Raw genomic sequence first — 8,730 nt, 5'->3', positions numbered from 1 at the left:
GATCAAATCACATCTATGCCTCAAGCGGCGAACGACCAAGGCGAACGCATCACATTCAACTCATTAGGTGGAACGGGGATGAAATCCCCATGAATCTGGCACTGGTGACACTTCTGTACGTAAAGTATACTATCACTTTCCATAGTCATCCAAAATTATCCAGCTCTCAAGATTTTCTTTGCTAATGTGAACCCGTTCATGTGGGGTCCGCACGTCCCTGCATGTATTTCTTCCAATAATCTGGTTGCCTCGGCAGCATCTACACATCTCAACAAACCTATGTCTCGGGTCCTCCTATACAGGACTTCCCCGTTAAGGAAAAGGTGATTCGCCAACATCGTAAGGGCTCGTTTCTGACAATTAGTAGCATTTTCTAGTAGTCTCTTGTTTTGAGGAATCTCTTGACGTCGTGGTACCATGGTTTACCATCTTGCTCTTCATCTATATGGAAGCAATAGGCTTGTTGATACCTTATCTCTACCTCGATAGAGTCGATGTAGTTCTTTTCTAGATGTTGATTCATGGACGATAGAGTTGCAAAGGCATCGACAAACTCGTACGGGATCCTGGGAACGTGCTTGAACTCAATCTTCATGAACTTATTATTTAACGTTTTTACACAGTGTAGGTACGAAAGGATCTTGACGTTTTTGGTAGACCACTCCCCTTTTACTTGGTGTATCAATAGATATGAGTCCTCTATGACCAAAATATCTTTGATGTTCATGTCGATTGCCATTCTGATCCAAAGGATGCATGCTTCGTACTCTATCTTATTATTGGTACAAGGAAATCTTATCTTTGCTAATGATGGATAGTGTTGTCCAGATTCTGAAATCAGGACTACCCCCAATTCCTACTCATTTGAAGTTTTTTGCTCCGTCGAAAAACATTCTCCATCCAAGGTATGACTCTGCAATATCTTCTCCGGCGAATAATACCTCTTGATCGGGAAAGTATGTAGCAAGCGGCTCATAATCCTCGTCCACTGTATTATTTGCGAGGGGGTCGGCTAAATCTTGTCCCTTAATAGCCTTTTGGGTTATGTACACAGTGTCAAATTCGTTGAGGAGAATTTGCCATTTAGCTAGCTTTTCGATAGGCATTGGCTTCTGAAAGATATACTTGAGCGGGTCAAGCCGAGATATTAGATGCGTAGTGTATGCTGACATGTAATGCCTTAGTTTCTGGGTAATCCAAGTCAGAGCATAGCAAGTGCATTCCATCAAAGTTTATTTGGCCTAGCATGGTGTGAACTTCTTACTTAAGTAGTAGATGGCTTGGTCCTTTCTCCCGGTTTCATTATGCTGTCCTAACACACATCCGAAGGAGTTATCCAAGACTGACAGATATAGTAACAATGGCTTCCCGGGCTCGGGAGGAACGAGCACTAGTGGATTTGACAAGTACTCCTTAGTTTGGTTGAAGGCGTTGTGACACTCTTCTGTCCATTTTATGGCAGCAACCTTTTTCAGTAACTTGACGATGGGTTCACAAATTACTGTGGACTGGCTGTGAAACTACTGATATAATTCAACCTACCTACGAAACTCATAATATCTTTCTTACTCTTGGGCGGTTGGAACTCCTGAATGTCCTTGATATTTGATGGGTCAAGTTCTATCCTTTTCTGCTTACAATGAAGCCTAACAATTTTCCAGTAGGGACTCCGAACGCGCATTGTGTCGAATTCAATTTCAAGATTTACCTCCGCAAGCGCTCAAAACATTTCTTCAAATCATCCAATTGTTCTTAACTCTTTCGAGACTTGATGATGATGTCATCCACACATACCTCGATCATATTGTGAATTATGTCGTGAAAGAGGGTCATCATAGCCCTCATGTAAGTGGCACCGATGTTCTTGAGGAAGAACGACATAACTCTATAGCAGTAAATTCCCTAAGGTGTGGTAAAGGCTGTCTTTTCTGCATCTTCCTCATGCATCGATATCTAGTAGTATCCAGCGAAATAATCCACGAACGACTACAGTTCATGCTTTGTGTAGTTTTCGATAATGATGTGGATGTTCGGTAAAGGGAAGTCATCCTTCAAACTATCTTTGTTGAGATCTCACTAGTCCATGCATATCTTGATCTTCCCATCTTTCTTGGGTAATGGGACGATATTTGCTAACCAGCTGGGATAATTGGTGACCCTTACTACATTTGTCTCTATCTACTTGGTTATTTCTTCCTTTATCCTCAGACTTAACTCGAGCTTGCATTTTCTAGGTTTCTGCTTGACTGGGAGTCTGGAAGGATTGGTATACAGTCGATGCGAGATGTTGTCAGTACTTAATCCAGGCATGTCATCATATGACCACACGAATACATCGATGTATTGTCGGAGGATCTCAACCAGTTCATCCTTCTGCTCTGCTTCTAGATGAATGTTGATTCGGGTTTCTTTGATGTCTTCTTCGCTTTCGAGATTCACCACTCTTGTTTTTTCTAAGTTGGGCTTTTTCTGACTCTCCATATATTCAGTCTCTTATGGGAGATTATATGGCATCATACTCTCGTCATATTCCTCATAATCTAGGTTGTTTCGCTCGACGATTTCGTTACATGTCACAATCACGGAATGTGGGTTTTTATAATTTTTATTACAGAAAAGAAAAACTAAGTATAATTGAAGCGGTAAATAAAGTTTCAATATTCTAAGAAAACAATTCTTTTATTTCATCCAAAAAGAGGAAAGTCTAAGCGTTCAAAAAAGGCAAATGACAAAAAGGTACAGACACGGTGCATGCCTTAATTGACCGTGCACTTTTAAAAGAAAACATTTAAAACTCCACACTACCAAGACTCCCTCTTACCAAAGACGGGCTGGGGGTCCAATTCCGTATTTCTTCTCCTAGTTCGGCATTCCGAATGGTCGGTGTCTTGATGTCAATTTCTTCGCAGCATTCTTCAATCATAGTCACGAACTACCTTCCTATTCCATTGACGATATCATCTTCTGGTGCTGAACTCTAGCCCGTACCCGAAACATGCTCTGGAATAAAATTCTTTTTCCTGGAGCTACCAGTACAAATTTTCCCCATCGGAATTTGATATCCTATGATGGCCCTTCCTTTCTGCCCATTTGGCTCAATTGGTTCGATAATCCCGTCTGATTTGGCTCCCAGCCTAGTTCCTGGTCTATATCCATGTTTCATCATTTCCCTCATGGCCATCTTGGATCTATATGGCGACTGAATTCCCAAGATTTTCTCAGTCGCTTCTATGTTGGTGGTCTGCATGATTTCTACAACATGGAAAGCAGCTGTTACTAGCTCTTTAATAAACAGAACTGCATGCTCTAAATAAGCTGATTGGCCCCATTCCCCATGGATCATGATCTCTTGACAACCCCACTAAAATTTCATGCATTGGTGTAGGGTTGATGGGACAGCCCCTGCCATTTGTATCCAAGGTCTTCCCAATAGTAAGTTGTATGAAGAAGAAATATCCATTATGTAATACCCTATATTTTATTAATAAGGGCATAAAAGTTTTTAACTAAAGTTTAAAAAAAAGAAATAATAGGAGAATAGGATAAAGCCTATTAGAAGGAGAAACGTGAAAAGGGGAAAAGGGATGCAACAAAGCTGCTGCTAAACAACAGAGAAGAAACCAAAAAAAAAAACCATAGAGGAGTAAACAAAAGGAGAAGAAGAAGAAGAGGAAGAAGAAAGAGGCTGGAACCAAACATTGAGAAATATTAACTAGGCACTAGTTCATATATTTGAAGGGTTTCACAAGGTATAAGAAATTTAATACCAATAAGAGTTATTCTGGGCAAATTATGCAATTGGAAGTCGGTCAATGTTACTGTAGGATAAATTCACTTGGAAAAAAAGAAGAAATATTATGGACAGTAATGTTATTTCAGTTTCAATTTATGCACACGATTAAGGAAATTGAACAGCACAGGGAATAAACCATATAAATACCTTTTTATTTAAAAGATTTTGGACTAATTTAAATTACTCATAGCATAGGTAAATATAATTGGGCGAATTGATGGTAAAATATAAAACTCGGAGGATTGGGTATTCTAAATTAATGATGGATTTAGCCTAAATGAGGCAATTAACACAAGATCGGTGTTGATATGATTATAGATTGATTTGAGGAAGTTGTATGAATTGCTCGAGGTGAAGCATTTGGTATTCGGCACGAGTACTGTGAGTATTAATCTTATCGCAATTTATGTTTTCATAACTTGCATGATTTATACATGATTTATTTTATATGAATATGTTATCGATTATTTTGAGTTGCATGTGGGACTGGTCTTTTACTCAATATGATACCGAAATAGTTATTTGGCATGATCACCGTTATTTTAAATATTTCCGTTTTCACTAGATAAGTTTTACCGTTACTTGAAATTATTGTTATCGAAATGATATTTCATAATTTGATAAGAACCGATATGCCCTACATTATTTTAAAATATTTTCCTATGAGTATATATGGATTACAAAGACAATTATAAATGGGAGTAGACTATGAAGGATCTCGTAGCTAAAAGCAGGTTCGTGAGACCTGGTGCACCTTGTAATTACAGATTACCGTTATAGCCCTCGCTAGTGGGAAGGTAGAACTCGCATACCGTTACCGATTTTCCTCGAGTAGGGACTACCATTATATTTGACTTCTTGCGAAGAAGTCCACAGTTATACCGATTACATGATCCGTTCATTGAAACCTCCCAAATGTGAATATTGATATTATATAGTGGTTACCGAGCTTATTACTGAATTGTTAATTGTGTATATATTTTCCTACGAGTATATATGGATTACAAAGACAATTATAAATGGGAGTAGGCTTTGAAGGATCCCGTAGCTAACAGCGGGTTCGTTAGACCCGGTGCACCTTGTAATTACAGATTTCCGTTATAGCCCTCGCTAGTGGGAAGGTAGAACTAGCATACCGTTACCGATTTTCCTCGAGTAGGGACTACCGCTATATTTAACTTCTTGTGAATAAGTCCACAGTTATACCGATTACATGATCCGTTCATTGAAACCTCCCAAATATGAATATTGATATTATACAGTGGTTACCGAGCTTATTACTGAATTGTTAATTGTGTTATACTACAAGAAAAACATGATGAGACTGAAAATTATTTATTGTTTCTGAAAAGGCATTTTCATGTTATTTTCTGTTTGACATACTAGCATGTTTTCTGACTTGTTCCCAATAAACAATGGTTGTGGTTAAGTGTTATTACTCACTGAGCTAGCAACTCATTCCCCGGTAATTTTGTTTTTACAAATACATCAGTTGACGCGGGCGAGGATTTCGTTAATTAGAGCGCACATGTTGATAGTTCTTGGTGAGCCTCGCACTTGTTCGCGTGGGCGGAGATTTTATTTATTGTTATGGTCTTTAGTTGAACTCTTAGAGTCGCTCCATAGTCAATATTTTAGTGTCATGAGTATTCTTTTGTTATTATAGTCTTATGTTGAGTATCGTTCTTTATTATCAAAGTTGAAGATAAATTAGTATTTCTGGTTGTTAGTAGGTTGATTAGTAATGGTGGACACTTGTTTTGGTTAATTGATAAGTTGTCGATTGTTTGGTTGGATATTAGGATGGTTGGTTGTTGATTTTGAGACAGAAAAAAAATTTGACAGTCCAAAAATAGGGAAAACTCTGTCCGATTTTCTGTAAAATGCCGATGAGGCTTACTTGGGGGCACTTGCTCCTAAGTGCTGGTCATGATCATAAATTGGGTCGTGACAAAGTTGGTATCAGATCTTAGGCTTTAAGTCCCGAGTCATGGAGCAATGTTTAGTAGAGTCTTGTTCATGGGTATGTAGGCGCCCATACTTATGATCTTGAGGCTACTGAATATCTAGGAATGTTTTCCCTTTTTTCATTCTTTAATCGTGCGTTGAGATAACTTGAGATTGATAAGATAACTTGAGATAACAGTTGGCACCACCAGTGCCAACTGTTGTACCTACTGTTGACTTACCTGCAGACGCAGTGGCAAGGTTATTGAATGTGTTAGAGGCATTGGTGCCTACTCAGGGTGGAAGTTCAGCTCCTCAGGCTACTTTACAAACACAAGCACCTGCAAAGACTCACACTTTCGGGAATAAGGAGGTATCCCTGTAAGAGTTCCTAAAATTGAAATCACCAAAATTCACAGGTTCTGATAATTCAGCAGATCCTCAAAGTTTCTTGGATGGGGAACTCAAGGCATTACGTGCTATTGGATGTTCTAGTGAGATAGCCATGGAGATCACAACATACAAACTAGAGGATATGGCCAACATATGGTATGAAACTGTATTGCTAGGAAGGCCAGTAGGAGCAGCACCACTGACATGGGACGAATTCACTAAATTGTTCACGAATCATTTTCTTCCGGACAGTCTGATGCAAAAATATGCTAGAGACTTTGATAGATTGGTTCAGACTCCAGATATGGATGTGTCAACATATAACACCAAGTTTTGTAAGCTTGCTAGATATGCCCCTTACTTGGTGCCTACCAAAGAATCTCGAGTTCAGAGGTTTGTTGATGGATTGGTTGGTCGTCTATACACTGCAGAAGCCCCACAGATGAAGACTTTATGCTACTCTGATGCAGTCGACCTTGCTAGAAAGATTGAAACCAAGGGACGTGAGGAGCGTGCAACTAGTGATTTACGTAAGAAGGCCAAGATAGGAGGGTCTTTTAGTGGCGGTTTTAGTGAAAATCAAAGAGCAGGAAATCAATGACAACAACAACAGAGTTCTTAGATAGGGACACACTTGTCTTCATAGTCCACATACATACCACATTACAGACAGGGTTATAGGGGACCATCATCTTCTTGACATCATAATTTTGAGCAGATATATGACACTAATCCAGTCTGCCAGACTTGTGGTAGATCACATTTGGGCCAATATCGTGTTCTAACTTGTCACGACCCAAAACTAACCCCTGTCGTGATGGCGCCTATCGTGGAACTAGGCAAGCCGACTCATTTCCAAAAAAACCGATATTTTATTTTAAAGATAATTTCAAGGTTATTTGACATAAAACCTCCATTAAAAGAGTTCAAATCAAAGAAAAACAGAAGTGCGGAAAAGAAAAGCCCGACATCGGGGTGTCACTAGTCATGAGCATCTGCTACAATCTGTCTAACAATATCAAGGCTAACTCAGCCTGAAAAATAGCTAAATACAACTAGAGGAAGATAAGAGGGAGAAGAGCAGGGGTTGCGATCACCAAACAGCTACCTTGCTATCTCCAAGAAAATTTGCAACCAGAACACTCAATAACCGCTACCGTGTCCAGCTATACCTGAATCTGCACACAAGGTGCAGGGAGTAACGTGAATATGCCAACTCAGTAAATAACAACAATAAATAAAGACTGAGCAGTAGTGATGAGCAATAAAGCATATAACGTTCATATCAGGAAGTCTCAGTAAAATACCACATACTTTTAAAATCAGGATTTGAATCAAACATCTCGTTTAAACCCAATTCCAGTAAAAATCATTTAAAGATATTTTTCCAACAGTTTTTCAAACAAATGCTCACTGCAAAAGTGAGCAAAAAATGATGAAATCATGAACAGCCCCTCGGGCAAAACATCACTCATATACAGCCCTTCGGGCAAACCTCACAGTCACTCGTGCCACTCGGGCATACCTTACAATCACTCTTGCCACTCGGGCATACCTCACGATCACTCTTGCCACTCGGGCATACCTCACAATCACTCTTGCCACTCGGGCATACCTCACAATCACTCTTGCCACTCGGGCATACCTCACAATCACTCATGCCTCCCAGTCACTCAGCACTTGGCACTCACACTCAGTAGGTACCTGCGCTCACTGGGGGTATGTACAGACTCCGGAGGGGCTCCTTCAGCCCAAGCGCTTTAATCTGCACGGACAACTCACGTGCGATAATAATAAAGTATGTTGCAGGCGGGCAGCCCCGATCCACACTCATCCTCACAAATCAAGCCCTCGGCCTCACTCAATCATAAAGTATGTTGCAGGCGGGCAGCCCCGATCCACACTCATCCTCACAAATCAAGCCACTCGGGCATTTCAGTAAAACAGGGCATTCGGCCCAAAACATTTATGTGCATCAAAATAGAGTCATAAAACTGAGTTATGCGGTAAACAAGTATAAACATGACTGAGTATAGATTTTCAATCGAAAACAGTGAGAGGATGTTAAGAAACAGCCCCTAAGGGTCGTAACAGCATCGGCACAAGGTCCAAACATGGCATTCAGCCCAATTTATAGAAATTCTTTCTAAAACATATAAGTATCAAATGGTTTCAACAAAGTATGCAACTTTACAGTTGCTACGGGGTGGACCAAGTCACAATTCCTTAACAGTGCACGCCCACACGCCCGTCACCTAGCATGTGCGTCACTAAAAATAGTAGAATGATACTAAATCCGGGGTTTCATACCCTCAGGACCAGATTTACAATCGTTACTTACCTCAAACCGGTCAAATCTCTAACCCGCAATGATCTTGCCTCTAAACTCGTCCTCCAAATGCTCTGAATCTATTCACAATCAGTACAGTACCATCAATACGTGCTAATGGAATGAATTCCACAAGAAAAAGTACAAAATTAGACCAAAACCCGAAATTGGCTCAAACCCAGCCCCCGGGCCCACATCTCGAAATGTGACAAAATTTTCAAAACTAGAAAGCTCATTCACTCACGAGTCTAACCATACCAAATTCATC

This window comes from Nicotiana tabacum, chromosome 23 (assembly GCF_000715075.1).
Source record: "Nicotiana tabacum cultivar K326 chromosome 23, ASM71507v2, whole genome shotgun sequence".
NCBI classification, from domain to species: domain Eukaryota; kingdom Viridiplantae; phylum Streptophyta; class Magnoliopsida; order Solanales; family Solanaceae; genus Nicotiana; species Nicotiana tabacum.
Note: the sequence above shows the minus strand (reverse complement) of the source record.